Raw genomic sequence first — 18,576 nt, 5'->3', positions numbered from 1 at the left:
CACACTTTTTCTTCTATCTTCTTGGTTAAAAGTCCTTTCCTTTTATCGATTTTTTTACTTTGTCCCATTATTATTGCTCTTTTTTAATCTCATGAACTATTGTTACTCTTTCCAATTGAGTTGAACCACGAAATGGTTTTTAATTCTCGTTATCGTGGACCAGAGGTGTGTCATTCTCAATAAACCTTATCTTGATCAAACCACAACTCAAAATTTTGATCAAAGGATAGGACACGTGGTGGTGAAACAGTTGTAGTCAATTGAAAACCGAGAATTGATGAAGCATAGAATACTTTTCTCGTGTTTGAATTTGCACAATGTGGACTCAAAAACATCAGCCTCTTTGAACGAGTCATCCAATCGCCAAAAGCGGCCACGTATCTTAAGACCCTTCGCTCGTGCTTACTCGTACCTGCCACCATGTATTGAAATATTTCCGATATATTTTTTTCTTTGTTTCTTTACTTCTAGAAACCTCACTTGTTTTCTCATGGCGCATTCTTCAATTCTCGAGAAAATCTCGATTTTCTCGAGATATGGAGACCTTATTTCCAGCTTTACCATCTAATCATTGTTCAAGATGGTGATCTGTCGAAAATAATTAAGGTTCATGTTCACGTCTCAAACAACAAAAGCGATTTAAAAAGGACTCTTCTCCTACGCAGTTGTTGTAGTCCAATTGAATAAATTTTTTTTTTTTTTTTTAATTCGATGAAGCTCTTTCGATTCTACTAGAACACCCACATACGGTTTAAGAAGAACTCTTCTTCTACGTAGTTGTTGTAGTCCAATAAAAAAATATTATTAATGAAGCTCTTTCAATTCTTCTCAAATACTAACAGTCGAGTTCAAGAAAGAGTCTTCCTCTACGCAATTGTTGTAGTCCGAATTTTTTTCTATTAATGAAGCTATTTCAGTTCTTCTCAAAGACTAACAGTTGAGTTCAAGAAGGACTCCTCTCCTATAAACAGAGCACACAGCTGTTATTATTGATGATTGATTCTTGAAAGGGAATTGCAGTAACACAGCAATTCTTGGGTTGATACATGCCTGCTAGTACTCTATTTTCCTGTTCCCTCTCTTTCTTCTTCTTTTCTAAATTTTGTTTTACCAAAACAAGGGTTGTGACCTCTATATTAGGAATTAAGGCTATTGATGTCGAGTTTATTACTCTTTAAAATAGAACCTTCAAGTTGGTCACAACAACAACGAGATCCTCCTCCAATGTGATGCCCCCAAAACACTAACACAACACCCCATGTCAGATCTCAAAGCACTATGTGGTGCCTCGACATTTTGGCATGGTTTCTTCTCTTTATATTAGCATTCCAATGTATTCAAATACTTAATAAAATAATATACATAATATCATGTATATACATATAAAAATAAAACTACAGTGGAAGTTTATATACATCTAACAACGTAAAGTAGATTAGAGTATGGAATAAGTAAATAATATACATGATTCTACAAAAAGTCATTTCTTTAACAAAATCCTAACGCTTAACCAAAATCTATAATACGACCTGGACGAACTTACATCGCTAATGGGTATAGCCCTAGTGCTCACCAAGTAAAGGACTCTGGTCGTCTATCTAACCCACCAGATAATTCTTACTAGCACTCTACATCGACTTCATCAAGTACAAAACCTGAAACTAAAACAATGGAGAAAGAAAGGGTAAGTAACAATGATTATCCAATAGGTAAATAAACAATTCTGACTAATAACCTCTCCTAGCATGAACAAGTAAGCATTCTCATTCATTTTAATACATGCATATTTTTACAAGATAAACTACGATTAATTGTTACATATAGTCAGGGATGAGCAACTAAATAGTTAAAATTCATATTACATCAATTAGCATTACTTATACTATAATATTTCTTTTTATACAATTCTAATTGATAAACTTGAAACAGTAAACATGTTTTTTATTTTAGAATTCAAAATAATGCAACTAATAATAATACACAATGGTAGAGTAATGGAATTAGAGAGTTGGGATTCTACGACTAAATCGTTTTCAGTCGGGACATGGTATTCCAATACTGTATTGATGTAAGTTCTTGATTTTGTAATCGGTCGATGCATTACCATACTTGTGGAATCATTTATCCGATTCAGACTAGTTGTTTGACGTGACCGTAAGCAATGGGTCTATTTTTGACGTGTTAAGACGTTTGACTAATATAAGCTATTAGTGATCACTGAGTAGCCATATTCATTTATGCCTATTAGGCATGCATATGATTCCCATTCCACATCCTCACTTGTGAACGATCACATTTACATTACAAGTTTACTAAAAAAAGATAAAAATAAATAAACCTGGATTCTAGTTGTAACTCTACTCTCATAAGCATCCCATACCATGTATAAGTTTGATTGTCCCTACCGTACATCCTAGAATAATATATCACTCCGGAAACAAATAAAAAATTGACATTACAGAGTTGACAATAGATATCCAATTTCATACCATGCAATTATGGCCAATCAGCCTAAATTAAATAACAATACACAACGTTTTGCGCTAACATAATCGTAAATAAACATGTAAGTCATCTTGTGACAACAGAAAATAATTAACCCTGGATATCCATTCATCAACTCACACATAACACAACAATGTAAAATACAGATATCACCTTTTGGGTGTGATTCTGACATTTTACAGTTTCATCCATTTTTTTCATTTTCCAATATTTGCATTTTTTTGACTTTTCGAACAAAATTTTTTTTCGACATTTATCAATTCACTATAAATTCATTGAATATTAAATCATTTTTCAACTTTAAAAATTCATTTTTATCATTTAAATTTAAAATTTTCAAAAATTAGATCAAAACGGGGTTCAATCAGTGGCACATAACTAAACTAATAGAAATAATTTGGTAAAATATCTCACCCACATATAATTTGTTATAAAACACAATTAAACACATCAAACACATATATTTCGTATGAATTTGAAATAATAACAAAAATTCTACGTTTTAAAATAAAATCGAAAGATTTATAAAAATCCTAGATGCATTTTTGAAATCTACGATTATTAGTAAGAATCATAAGCCCCTACCACTCTTTGTGTGTTAGTATTGAAGAATGTACACGAAAATTGAGGTAATTTAGAATTTGATACAACTGGTTTTTTAAACGGATCCGATGGTTTCGAAGATCTTAGCGACGACGTCATTTTTTCCCTCTTATGGTTGAGGACAGTTTGGACTCTAAGTAGATGAAATCGCAGGTTGAAAGGTCGAAACCCCCGTGCATGGTACGACTAATTTTTAATGAAAAATGAAGAAAGAGAGATAGAAATAGAGAAAAAAAAAAGTTAACTAGATTTGTAGAATTCGACATCGCGGACGATTTTCCTTTTTCGTCGAGTGTCAACGAAGTCTCGTTCATAATGAAATCGGAATTTAAGTCATTGAAAAAAAATATATATATATTTTTTTTAAACATGTATGCTGGTTTTGACGGGTTGGAAAGACTATGAAATAAATAAAAAAACTTTAAGACTTCTTTATATAAAAATATTGGGATGCACACAGTATTTTTAGAGTTATTTTCGTTTTTGACGATAATCAACTTTTCAGGCTTCGAAATTGACGAGTGAATACTCTATTTTTTTCTAATTTATCATTGCGGACCTAATGGTGTGATTGGATTCTACCAATTCTCTCTCTAATAAAAATTTATTTTTTTAGTCCCGTTTGACCCAAAAATCGAGAATTTTATAACTTTTTCGTTCAAACTCGAATTTGAGCATGCTTACTGATCGATTGTAAGTCTTGTTGTGTAAATGCAGAGATAGAGATGTAAAATAATACTTTGGGTAAATCGAATTCATTCCACAGGGACAATGAAGATTCAAATATTCATTCGGATTAAAACCATAACAAAGTTTTGAAACAGATTAATTTAAAAACAAACCAAATTTGTTGCACAAATGAGATGAAAATCAATTTGTAAATTGAAATCTAAATAGAAAATAGAGATTGCAAATATAAGAAAAAAGCTTAGAGAATTCAAGTCTACCATTGCAATTCATCCAAAATGCTATTTAATTCTAAATATGACTCAATCCACGTAGCAAGTCATTGCTCGTGGATCGGAAGATGATTCGATGTAACCATTGATTGGAACCAAAGGTGTCCATAAAGATCTCTGATCTAGGTAAGATTATCCGACTTATACTTCCATTTGTCACAGAGCATGAGTGTTCTTGAGCTTATCTAAGTAATACTCATCAAAGTTGAAATAGAAGTGTAAGTTAGATGATCTTATCATGAAGAGTTTCACAGAATTAACATGTAAAATAGAAATAATGAATTGAAACAGCATTAATAGAGTGAACTTACTCCGACATTATTGACTTCTCTAATGAGAGTTTAGCCGATCATCGCAAGGATTATAATTGCAGAAAATAATAAAAGAAAGGAGAAGATGGGTGAAGAAGAATATGCACTTTAATCCTTCTTTAATAACTCCCAAAAGAACTACATAAAGTATTAATGGATCATTCTTGATGTTCTCACTTCCTCAAGAACTCTCATAAAAGAAAATTACAGAGAATTAAAGAAAGAAAAATAAAAAAAATACAGAAGAAGAGAGCCCCTTTCTCTGAAATCAACCTTCCAATTGATAACATTTGTATTTGGGTAATCGGGTCGATTTGGCGGATGATTTGATTCGAATGATCCAATTAGTTACAACCACCGAAGCAATTGGAAGCTTCTGTGCGAATCTCGAGGATATATTCCTCGAGATGTTCGCGGTGTGGTCTTGCCTAGGCACGGTGACATGGCACCCAAATCAGTTGGCTTTGGGCAGGTTGCTTCCTCTTTGCTCGCATGTTGTAACAATAGATGTTATCTTTTTTGTTGGTTTCCGAATGTGCCCTTTTCACCTGAAATTGGTAACACATTATTGTTAGCTACATTAATTTGGGATTTAATATAATTTATTATTATTTTTAAGGAACTAGTATTCAAACTTTGATAATCTTTGTGAAATTAAGGTCCCAAAGTAAAATTATTGGGACCTTATCATACCCCCAAACCTCAATTTTGCTAGTCCCGAGCAAAACTTAAACCTAAACAACTCCTCTTTCGTGAGGTTCACGACTGCATTTAGCTTATACAGTAAGCCCTTGAACCCCTAGGTTACTTCCAAGTGGATGAGTTTGACTCATGAGGGTTTGCAGTGAATATACCCACAAAATTCTAACATTTTAAAAAGATAACAACTTCAAAATTATTGCATATAATGCCATCACACCAATTTTCAAAGATCCAGTCAAAGGTCTATTTGAGCAAAAATTCTTTTTATTCCTCATTTTAAAAATATCTTGAGTGTGTGCACAAATTTTTCTGATTGTAACAAAGATTTTTTGGAATAAGGTTTCCCTTCTTAACTGCTAAAATGGTTGGGTCTGCCTAACTTCTAACTCGAAACTGAGCCTCCTGTCTGGGATTGTGAGAAGTATGGATGTTCACTTTAATACCTCTAAGGGACTTTATCTGTGATATTCCAGTGTACTCACATTTTTACCATTGATGGCTTTCACCCTACTGAATTATTTGGTCTCATTGGACTCTTTTCACAATTTGCACTTTTTCAGTTCTAACCTTCACATCTTTCTGCTTTTCTTTTCAACCTTTTTCATGCTTTATCATTTTTTTGATATTCTTTTTCAAAAAGCAGGTAGCCCTTTTCAAGGTACCCAGTCTAATCCTATGGTTGTTGTCTCAAAAATATCAACTACAGTTTTGTTTTTCTTCTATTCAGCCAACCAAAGAACAAGGAGGTCAAAGTTCAGTATTTTTCAAGTTTTCCTTCTCATTCGAGACAGCGAAGAAGAAAACTCTTAATCCAAAATAACTTTTTCACTACAATCAGAAGTGGTGTGAATTTTATTTTTCAAAATATCTTATTTTTGAGGAATAAAAATTTATAAACAAATTGGACATGAGCCTGGCTTTAAAAATTCGTATGATGACAGTACATATAAAAATTTTGATGAAGGTATTTTAAAAATGTATTGAAACTATCATACAAAAATTGAAATGTGTTATCCCACACCCCTAAACCTAAATGTAGCACTGTCCTCAATGATTAAAGAGTATAAGTTTAGGGTTCACCTGAAAATGGAATTCATTTCATCGCAAAAGTTGTGAGTACAATCAAAAGTAGTGTTCCGTTCAAGATATTAAAGCTAAAAGCACACCACATAGAGTTTAAGTACAGCAAACCAAACAAACTGAAATTAATAAAACACACCACTACACACAATCCTACTTTAAAACACACCATCACACATCACTACACACACTCCTACAAGCAAATAGTTTACTCGGAATCAGAACTAGGTGGAGCTCTCGCTCGAGCACGTGCACGCTTCTCCTTGTTATAAGCCAATAACTGACGCTGCTGCTCAATGATGATTTGCTGATCATCCTTAATGGTCTTCTAGCCTTCTTGAATTTATTTGTAGTGAGAGTTGACCTTTTTCAAGCCTTTGAAAATTTTGGAGAAAACCGTACGGTGGCCTTTTTGAGGCACTTGAGCGAGCCAAGCATCATCATCAAAATCTGGACTTGGAGTACGAGTATCCTCCTTTGCCTGCTTTTCAAATTCTTCTCCTGCCCTTCCATACCCACGTGGACTTTCATGTTCGTGCTCCTGCATTAATTCTGGCTTCCACATACCGTGAACACAGGTTTTTAAAGCTCGTCCGTCCACAAATTCTTTGATACGGATAAGGCGCCCTTGAGGTGCTAACTCAACAAGAGAAATTCCTAAACGGTGTTGGAGGATGCGGCATACTAAGTGAGGGAGGATTAAGGAGCGGTGTTTGTTAGACAAGGCATCGATAAGAGATTCCAAAAGTAGATGGTTCATACAAAACGCGGGATCTCTTGTTTGGATGGCATGAAGGAAATACACGTGTTTGTTGTACAACAAAGTAGTGTTTTGAGTACCGAGTACATTGTTAGCAAGCCATCGCCAAGCGACATATTGGTCATCAAATAAACTACTTGACTTAAGGGCACCATCTTCGATCTGAATGCTAGTGGCCGGAAGGCCTAAACATGTAAAATAATAATCAAAAGTGTAGAGTGGCATACACGTACCCGACTCAAATTGAGAAATTCCAAGAATGACTTCAATGTCGGATCCGTCAATGGTAAATTCGATACCATTAAACTTGACGGTGATGGATGGAATTGAAGGAGAGACAGAGATGAGGGAACGGTAGAAGATCCGAACGGCCTCCTCGTTAAATTGTGCATTGCCTTTATAAAGGAGAGGGCCCCATCCACACCAAACAATTTCATCACCGAACCAAGTTCCGGGGACACCTTCGTAGACATGGGCTATATCCACTTCGGGAAAAATGGTGTGTGATCGCCGAGCCATCAAAAAAATGATACCAAAACAACGAGGGAGTCGAAAGGAATTAACTCAAAAAAATTAAGACCGATCGACCTCTAGATGACCGTGGCGCGATCTTAGCTAGCCACGGTGCGGTGACGTGACGGCGAAGTACACTCAAACTTCGGCGACGCGATGGATTTTCGATGGTGATCGTTTTGGTATTTTTAAAATTTTTTGTGGATTTTTATATTGGATTTGGTGGAAGAAAAATGAAGTAAAGAAGAAAAATGAAAATGGTGGCTAGAGTGATGGAGAAGAAGAGAAAGAGATGGAGAGAGAAAAATATGGTAGGATTTAAGAAGTGTCCAAAAATTTTCTAGGAAAATAAATTTTTGAAAAAAAAATATTTTTTTCTAGGAAACTGTCTTGCAAGTGATAACATGTTAAATTTACTAGGAAAATAAATTTTCCTTCATAGAAAATCCTTGGAAAATAAATTTTCTAGGAAAATTTTAGAAAGAAAATATTTTTTTCGAGAAAATTTCTTGCAAGAAAGTTTAAACATTTTACACATTTTAAACCCTTCAAAAGTTAGAAAAATGGATGGAAAGTAGATGAGAAGAATGCGTAGAGAATTTACAGAATATTTACAGAAATCAAGTGTTGCCTCCCGTCGTAACGCTAAGTTTAATGTCTTCAGCTAAACATGGAACTAAAGCTAATCCTGGTATACAGGATTACTCAAAAATGAATCTTTTTCTGATGAATGAGGGAGAGTCTGAAATGACTTCAGCCTTTGGCCATTGACTTGGAAAATATTTCCATTGGCTGGATTAAGCACCTCGATGTTTCCATGAGGGTGAATATTGTGGATCAAAAATGGTCCAGTCCAACGGGACTTTAACTTCCCTGGAAATAAATGAAGGCGAGAGTTATAAAAGAGCACTATTTGCCCTACGTGGAAAGATTTTCTCTGAATGTGCCTATCATGTCAGATTCTCGTTCGATCTTTGTATAGCTTTGCGCTATTGTAAGCATCATTCCTTAATTCTTCCAACTCAGTGAGTTGAAGTTTTCTAAGCTCGCCGGCCTTCGCTAGATCAAAATTTAAATGTTTGATTGCCCAATAAGCTTGATGCTCGAGTTCGACTGGCAAATGACAGGCTCTATCGAAGATTAACCGATAAGGGGACATTCCTATAAGAGTTTTGAACGCTGTTCTGTAGGCCCACAAGGCATCAGATAATCGTAAGGATCAATCTTTACGAGTCGGATTGATGGTTTTTTCAAGAATGGTTTTGATCTCATGATTAGAAATTTCGACATGCCCACTGGTTTGTGGGTGATACGGAGTAGCTATCTTATGAGTGATTGAATATTTGTGCATCAAACTTTCGAAAACTCGGTTACAGAAATGTTTCCCTCCATCACTAATGATAGCTCGATGAGTTCCAAATCGGGCAAACATGGTGTTCTTAAGGAATTGAACAACAACCTTATGATCGTTGGTTCGACAAGCTATGGCTTCAACCCATTTTGACACGTAGTCGACTGCGACTAATATGTATTGGAATCTGTGTGAAATGGGGAAGGGACCCATGAAGTCAATGCCCCAAACATCGAAGATTTCGATGATCAAAATTGGTTGTTGGGGCATCTCATTTCTTCGGCTGATTTTTTCTAGACGTTGACACCTATCACATGATTTAGCGAAAAGATGAGTGTCACGAAAGATTGTAGGCCAATAAAAATCACACTGTAAGATTTTAGCTGTTGTTTTTTTCCTCCAAAATGCCCAACACAAGCGTGATTGTAGCAGAACTCGAGAATCCCATTATGTTCTCTCTCATCGACATACTGACGAATTATCTGGTCTGACAATATTTGAATAAATACGGATCATCCCAGAAGAACCATTTGGCTTAGGCAAGGAAGCGCAGGCAATTTTGTTTACTCCAAGAGGTGGAAGTTTGACCTGTCACCAGATAGTTGACAATGTTAGCGTACCAAAGTGTGTCAGAATTAGAAACTGCCATGATTTGCTCATCAGGAAAATTTTCAGAAATTGGGAGAGAGTCAAAGAGAGTTTCAACTACTAGCCTAGATAAGTGGTCTGCAACCACATTCTCGCATCCCTTTTTGTCTTGAATTTTGAGATCAAACTTTTGAAGAAGAATGATCCATCGTATCAACCTCGCTTTTGCATCCTTCTTGGTAAGAAGATATTTCAGCGCTGCATGGTCAGTGAAAATAACTACTTTGGACCCTATAAGATAGGAACATAATTTATCTAAGGCAAAACTACTGCTAGTAGTTCCTTTTCCGTGGTGGAATAATTGAGTTGGGCATCATTTAACGTCTTGTTGGCATACTGGATGGCATGGGGGAGTTTTTCAACTTGCTGTTCCAATACAACACCTATAGCGTAATCGGATGCATCACACATCACCTCAAATGGGATATCCCAATTGGGTGGTTGGATAATAGGTGCTGAGGTCAACTCAGTTTTCAGCTTCTCAAAGGTTGATAAGCAGGCTTTAGAAAACTCGAAAAAAATGTATTTGGCTAACAGATCACACAGAGGTTTTGAAAATTTTCCAAAGTCTTTGATGAACATTTTGTAAAATCCTGCATGCCCTAGGAATGAACGAACTTCTTTCACATTTCTAGGTCGAGGCAAATTTGCTATAAGATCAACCTTGGCTTTATCTACCTCAATTCCTTTATTGGAAATGATATGTCCTAGAACTATCCCAGAGGTAACCATGAAGTGACATTCTCCCAATTTAGCACGAAGTGCTTCTCTCGACATCTTTTCAAGACTAACTTCAAATGTTCCAAGTAGTTGTCAAAACTCGACCCAAATACAGAAAAATCATCCATGAAGACTTCAAAAAAGTCTTCGACCATATCAGAAAATATACTCAACATGCACCTTTGAAAGGTGGTAGGAGCATTGCATAGCCCAAAAGGCATGCGTCAATGGAGAAGGTCCCAAATGGACAGGTAAACGTTATTTTTTCTTAGTCTTCAGGGGCAATTGGGATCTGATTGTATCCCGAATATCTGTCAAGAAAATAATAATAAGCATGACCGGCTAAACGTTCGAGCATCTGATCGATGAATGGGAGAGGGAAGTGATCCTTACGTGTCATCGTATTCAGTTTTCGGTAGTCTATACAAACTCTTCATCCGATTTGGACTCGAGTAGATATAAGTTCATTATCCTGATTGGTCACAACTGTGACACCCGACTTTTTAGGGACAACCTGAACTGGACTAACCCATTTACTATCCGAGATGGGGTATATAATACCCGCATCTAAAAGTTTGATGACTTCTTTTCGGACTACTGCTTGTAATACCGGATTGAGTCGTCTCTGTGATTCTCTCGATGGTTTAAAATTTTCCTCAAGATGAATTTGTTGCATGACCATAGAAGGACTGATGCCTTTAATATCAGCTATGATCCACCCAATAGCTTCTCGATTTTCGTGCAAAATGTCAAGTAATCGATTTTCTTGTGATTTTTCCAGAGTAGGGGAGATAATGACAGGGAAGGTTTCAACATTACCCAAAAATGCGTATTTCAACGTATCAGGCAATTGCTTTAACTCAAGCTTTGGAATTTCTTCAACTATTGGGGAAGACGAGAGAATGGAAAGACTTTGAATTTTTGGCTGTCAATCCATCATCGGGACGGATTCAAAAAGAGAGTTCACTTTCCTGATGGATTTCTCAGTATCGAACTCAAGGCCGAATTGGTCAAAATACTCTTCTAGCGGATCCTTGTTCTCCGCTTCTTCAAACGTGCTACTGACCAGGGTGTTGATCATATTGACTTCTTCCAAATCATCCATGGCAGTAGATTGAAACTTATTTTGGAAGACGTTCATTTTGACCTTCATGTCCCCAAATGTTAGGGTCATGATACCATTACGACACTTGATGACTGCATCGGAAGTGGCTAAGAAAGGTCTTCCTAAGATGACTAGAACATGATAATTTAGGTTAATGATAGGTTCAGTGTCAAGAACTACGAAGTCGACAGGAAAGTAGAAATCATTCACCTTAATGATCACATCCTCCACTATTTCCTTGGGAATCTTCACCGATCTATCTACTAGACTTAGAGTGATATCCGTAGGTTTAAGTTCACCTAAACCTAATTGCTGGTAGACTGAAAATGGAAGAAGATTCACACTAGCCCCAAGATCTAAAGACATTTCTCAATTATTGTATCTCCGATGTGCATCAAAATTGTAGGACAGCCTGGGTCCTTGAATTTTGGAATAATTGTGTGTTGAATCAGACAAGAAGACTGGGCTGTCATCACAGCCTCTCTTGGCATAGGAATTTTTCGTTTAACTGTGGTAAGATCTTTGAGAAATTTAGTATACGAAGGAATTTGATGAATTGTGTCAATGAAAGGAATATTGATTTGAACGTTTTTGAACACTTCTAAAATTCCTTCCAATTGTTTTCCCTTTTTATTATCTATGAGTCTATGAGAAAACGGGACTTTGGGAATGATCACTCGACTTTCGAGAGGAGGAAGTGTTTCCTTAAACTGGACTTCTTTTTCTGTGGAAGGTATACTAAAGGTTATTCCTTTGGTTAGAACCTCCTCAGGCATTTCAACTTTATTGTCCACCAATTTACCAGATTGTAAGGTGTGGACGGCTTGAACAGAATTAGAGGGACCTGCCTGACTATTGATTTCATACTGTCCTCTTGGAACAGTTTCTGCTGGATTAGGCACAGTTTGACTGGGAAACTGGCCTTTGTTTTTTTCTCCTATAGATGAAGCTAACTGACCCATCTAAACCTCTAAATTTTTAATTGCCTGTGCAGTGACCTGGTTGGTCTGAAACTGGCTCTGGGTAGTTTGGATTTGTTGTTGTATGAGTTGTTGTTGTTGCTTTAATATCTCAGCCATCATTGATTCCAATGCTGAGTTTGTTTGAGCAACAGGAGGAGAGTAATTAGCCATAGGGTCGACAATGATCGCTCGTTGATCATAATTTTGAGGTGAGAATAGGATGGTTGCGGAACCAAAGATAGTTTCGTACTGGCATGAGTTTGATAATTGAAAATTTTTCTAAAACCTTGGAGGACTTCCTGATTGGATAGGTTTACTTTGTCGATATGAAAAATTGGGGTGAAACCTATTATCGGGATGGTACGTCTGACTATAGGAGTTAGGAGTGGGTTTCCTATACGTGCTATAATTTCCAACAACATTGGCTTGCTCGGACTGCGAAGTAGTCAAGGTGGGATAATTTTCCGTAGAATGATTGAAATTTTTACACAGCTGACATGATAAAAATGTCTCTGTGGCGACTTGTAGAATTGGAGTGGCTTCTTGGAAGTTGGATTTGACATTGAAAACGTCAAACTTCTTATTGAGACTTTGTAAGCTACTCACAAGACTATTCATGACATTCTTGAGTTCAGGATTAGACTTAACCTCATACATGCCCCGCTTCTTGGCTCCTAAATCTCCTCTATCGAAATCCCCTATGTTTGTGCTCCAATTTCAAGTATTCTCAGTCAATTCGACAAAGAATTCATAAGCTTGATTGGAAGTCTGATTCATAAATTTACCCTGATGCATAGACTCAAGAAGAATACGATGGGCTGTTGGGAGACCTCGATAAAAGAAATTAACTAATTGGGCTTTGTCTATCCCATGATGCGGACACTTGACAAGAAGGTCATTGAACCTTTCCCAAGTCTGGGAGAATTCTTCATCCGATCTTCCCTTGAAGTTCCGAATGGCATTTTTGAATTGTTCTTCTTTGCCATAGGGAAGAATTTGGCTATGAACTTTCTTGACAACTCATCCCATGTAGTAATAGAGTTGGAGGACAAGGAATTTAATCAAGCCGCAGAATGGTCTTCGAGAGAGTGTGGAAATAACCTAAGTTTGACATTCTCATCGTCGAGGTGACCATTTTTGAATGTCTGGCATAAGGTCAAGAATTTATTGAGGTGATTGTACGGTTGTTCACTTTCGAAATCGTGGAATTTGGGTAACATATTGATGGTGGCTGCCCGAATTTCAAATTGTACCACATTTGCGGCAGGTAAAACTATACATGATGAAGGGTTGGCAGTAATAAGTGCGAACAACTCATTGAGAGTTCGTTGATCCTCATGGTTGTGATGAGGTGGAAGTGGATGTGGATCCATTTCCAGGACTGGTGGAGTGAGAACGGTGTTACTTTCTCGTCTAACCTTAGGTAGTGGGTGAGACCTTGTGATCTCCGGATAAAAAACAATTGGATTTTTCTGCGATCTCCTACCTAACATACACTACCAAATTGCACACAATAAGAGGGAGAAATTCACACGTGAAAACTGGGTGCATATTACTAGACAGCTCCTAACTGGTTCAAAGGATTAATCAAAGCCTCCAACCAAAATCTTTGAAATCGGAACAGCCAGTTTAATCTCCAGAGGAGAGGTGGCGCACAATGCTGAGCAAGGGCACTCTTAGATCACCTCTCATCTAGAATAGACGTGTATTTATCCCATGAATTCACATAGAACTAGAGGGCAAGATTGCGCTTAGGCATTGTTCACGATCAAAAAGTGCAGTTGGTGCAACTTTTGATTAGCTTTGCTTAATGAGCTCGATGGAACCTAAAGTCCAGTCTAATTAATTTTAATTAATTAATTGGCTGTGAATTTCATTTTCCTAGAAGGGCAAGATATCGGTAATGAAATCTGATTCTTATCTTATGGTGCCATCCTCGTAAGGGTGCCCTTATTACTATGTGCGATCCAATGTGTATAGATTAGTCACTCAAAAGCAATACAGAAACTCACTAGCGAGTGATGCGTGAGTATTTCGAAATTTTACCTCCTGTTCTAGACGGGGGATGATCGAGTTGAGTCGACTCGGGCCACCAACACCAAATTTGGTGTATGAACCCGAGGGGCTGAGATAGTTTCATCCCATTATCGTTCGTCCCTAATTTTATTACAATCTAAGCCCTCTCAGATACAATTAAATTTTAATACAAATTCAAATTCCTAATACAAGTTGTTTTCTAAATAAAAAAAAATGAACAGAGAATTAAAAATTGTTGATCTTCTTGGTAAGGGAACCAATTCAGTGGATACAAATTTCACGTGTTGTCTTCCGTCAATTTACGTTAACTTCCGTCAAGTCCTTCACCTGAAAATAACAAAATTATTCAAATCAGAATACTAAGAAAAAAACCAATATGATCATTACAATGTTCATGACGTCAAAAGCTTGTTCAACAAAAATCAATAAAAAATATTGTCACATCACCGTGGAGCACTAGGACGCAACCGTAGAGCAGTGATATTTTGATAAAAATTGATTTTTTAAATTAGAAATGGTTTCTGATATCTTGAAGATTGTATTGGAAATTTTTTCAAATTTTTTTTTATCGTTTGGCTTCTGTTTTAAGCAAAACAAGTTTCAGTTCTGTTTCGGAAACTGTTTCGGATTCTTTCCGATTTGGAAAATGAATCAACTCGCTATCCTCGGCAGCGGCACCATTTTGATCGATTGTAAGTCTTGTTGTGTAAATGCAGAGATAGATATGTAAAATAAGACTTTGGGTAAGTCGAATTCGTTTCACAGGGATAATGAAGATTCAAAGATTCATTCGGATTAAAACCATAACAGAGTTTTGAAATAGATTGATTTAAAAACAAACCAGATTTGTTGCACAAATGAAATGAAAATCAACTTGTAAATTGAAATCTAAACAGAAAATAGAGATTAAAAATATAAGAAAGAAGCTTAGAGAATTCAAGTCTACCATTGCAATTCATCCAAAATGCTATTTAATTCTAAATATGACTCAATCCATGTAGCAAGTCATTGCTCGTGGATCGGAAGATGATTCGATGTAATCATTGATTGGAACCCAAATGTGTCCATGAAGATCTCTGATCTAGGCAAGATTATCCGACTTATACTTCCATTTGTCACAGAGCATGAGTGTTCTTGAGCTTATCTAAGTAATATTCATCAAAGTTGAAATAGAAGTGTAAGTTAGATGATTTTATCATGAAGAGTTTCACAGAATTAACATGTAAAATAGAAATAACGAATTGAAACAGCATTAATAGAGTGAACTTGCTCCGGCATTCTTGACTTCTCTAATGAGATTTTTGCCAATCATCGCAAGGATTATAATTGCAGAAAATAATAAAAGAAAAGAGAAGATGGGTGAAGAAGAATATGCACTTTAATCCTTCTTTAATAACTCCCAAAAGAACTACATAAAGTATTAATGGATCATTCTTGATGTTCTCACTTCTTCAAGAACTCTCACAAAAGAAAATTACAGAGAATTAAAGAAAGAAAAACCAAAAAAATACAGAAGAAAAGAGCCCCTTTATCTGAAATCAACCTTCCAATTTATAACATTCGTATTCGGGTAATCGGGTCGATTTGGCGGATGATTTGATTCGAATGATCCAATTAGTTACAGCCACCGAAGCAATTGGAAGCTTCTGTGCGAATCTCGAGGACAAATTCCTCGAGATGACCGTGACGTGGTCTTGCCTAGCCGCGACGCAGTGACGTGGCACCAAAATCAGCTGGCTTTTGGCTAGTTGCTTCATCTTTGCTCGCATGTTGTAATAGTAATTGTTATCTCTTTTGTTGGTTTCCGAATGTGCCCTTTTCACCTGAAATTGGTAACACATCATTGTTAGCTATATTAATTTGGGATTTAATATAATTTATTATTATTTTTAAGGAACTAGTATTCAAACTTTGATAATCTTTGTGGAATTAAGGTCCCAAAGTGAAATTATTGGGACCTTATCACTTACAAGCTCAAATATACTTTTAGGCATTTTTGAATCTAATCGTGAAATCGGATTTCATTAAAAATGATCAAAATAAAATTTGAAGGTTTTACCATAATTCTTACATTTATAATTTTCTCAAAATTCTACTATTTAATTTTTCTCGAGATACGAATTAAAAATTAGAGGTATTACATATAATCTCACACGAAACCTTAATTACCCCTCTCATTGATCTTAGATTTCATGGTTTCAACATCGATTTGTCGATTTTTCTTCTTTTTTCTCCTTCACCTGTAACAAAGACAATCTATTTTGATATGAGTTCTTTGACTCTAGAATTCGAATATGGCGTCATTGATGGATGCAGATATCTATAAACCCTTGAATTTCAATTTCGCAAAAATTATTGGTTACAACATATCCAAAGAAGTCACAGTCATTCACACAGTAAATGGGAACATTAGAGATTTGGTTTTGCGATCTGATTTCTTCGATTTCCCTCTTACTCTCCTTCATCCATTGATGGATGCAGAGATATGTAAACCTTTTGGGCCAACCGAGGGTTTTGTTAGAGATTCTATCAACACACTGAATTTTACTTGTAACAAACAAAAAGATTTTTTTTACGTAACAAAAAGAACTGCCCAAAATTTTGAATTTTAATCATGTTCTCCACTTAGGACTTGCTCATGATTCTTCCACCTCAATGGTATCCCAAAATATGATCATAAGATGTGGTAACATAAATCACAAAATTTTCAGACTTTTGAAAAAAACATTATCCTTCAGCATTGGACCTTAATTTCAGATTTGGGAGTTTAATAACATTCCATCATGAATACATAGTAATCTCTATGGACCCATGACCCCAGTAAGGTTTGAACTCTTGTTAGAGTAGTTAAATTTTACTTTTATTTTGGCATCTTTTTCTTTACAGACCCTCATTTTTTTTTCCTTTTTGTTTGTTTTTACTTAAAAGAAAAATAGTAATACTTATGCCTTTTAAAAGACGATGGTGGGTCTTCTTTCCTTAGCAAATTGCTTAATTGAATTTCTATTATTTCTTTTTTTTTTTTATTATAGGATAAACACATCTCTTAAGCTCAAGGACGAGTTTGTACGTACCAAATTTTCGAAAGGCAACTTTAGATTTCGAGCACATCTTTATTCACAAACTCTTAGAATTCTTCTAGGTACCTCATATTTTCAATATTGGATTTTTTTTTTCTTTTTTTTTTCGGTATGTTCTTTTGTGGCATCCATTATTTCATTAAAATACCAAGATGGCCTTTGATGCAACATTCAACTAGTATTTTTTTATTTAGATCATCAGATTCTTTTCATGACGTTGCTCAGTATAGTATATAACATACACTAGTGCAGTAACTTTAATCTTGGCAACTAGCAACTTTAATTTTCATTATCGCCTCTCGACAATTATACAAAAAAAGTAATTTTTTTCGTGAACTTGAATATCTTGGTACATTCCTTTTTATGCATGATGACTTGTAACAGGAAGCGTAGATCAAGATATTACGAAGCTATGCCTGTTAGTGACTATATTTGTTAATCATACTCAAGGGTGAATAATGTTAATTTGTTGGAAATATCTCATGATGAGAAATATGCACACGTCGGTTGGCTAGTCTTCAAAGTAGTTGTTTATTAGTAGTATTCCGGTATAGACAACGTCAAATGGTTAGAAGTGTCACATAACGAAAGACATGTACATGCTGATTATCCAGTCTCCAAAGTAGTTGTTTATCAATGGTTCTCTAGGGTGGATAATGCCAACTGGCTAGAAGAATCATGTGATGAAGGATTTGCCCATGTTAATTGACCAATCTCCAAAACAGTCATTTATCAGTTGTGCTTGAGGGCGAACAACACCAACTGGCTAGAGACATTGTGTGATGAAATGCATGTATACGTCAGTTGGTCAGTCTCTAAAGTAGTTGTTTATCAATTGTGCTCGAGAACGGACAATGTTACTGGCTAGAAACACCACCTAACGAAAGACATGTACAAGTCGGTTGGTTAGTCTCCATGTGATGAAGGATTTGTACATACCAGTTAACCAGTTTCCAAAGTAATTGTTTATCAGTGGTGCTCGGGGCCCAGACAACGCCAACTGGCTAGAGGAACCACATAATAAAGGATTTGCATATGTCGGTTGGCTAGTCTCCAAAGGGTTGAAGATTGCGAGGTGCATCATACTTTGTTTGCCATGTAAAAATCTTCTCGAAAAAAAATAATAAAGTAGTCGCGTATTGATGATTTGCAAAAGGTTGTTACGGAGCCTATATTGAAATTTCATTTCAAAATAATGTTGCCGACTTTAACGACTACTCAAACAGAACATGCCAACATT

The sequence above is a fragment of the Akebia trifoliata genome, chromosome 7, assembly GCF_017979445.1.
Source record: "Akebia trifoliata isolate Shusen 1 chromosome 7, ASM1797944v1, whole genome shotgun sequence".
In the NCBI taxonomy this organism is placed as follows: Eukaryota; Viridiplantae; Streptophyta; class Magnoliopsida; order Ranunculales; family Lardizabalaceae; genus Akebia; species Akebia trifoliata.
This window is presented reverse-complemented; position numbering follows the sequence as displayed.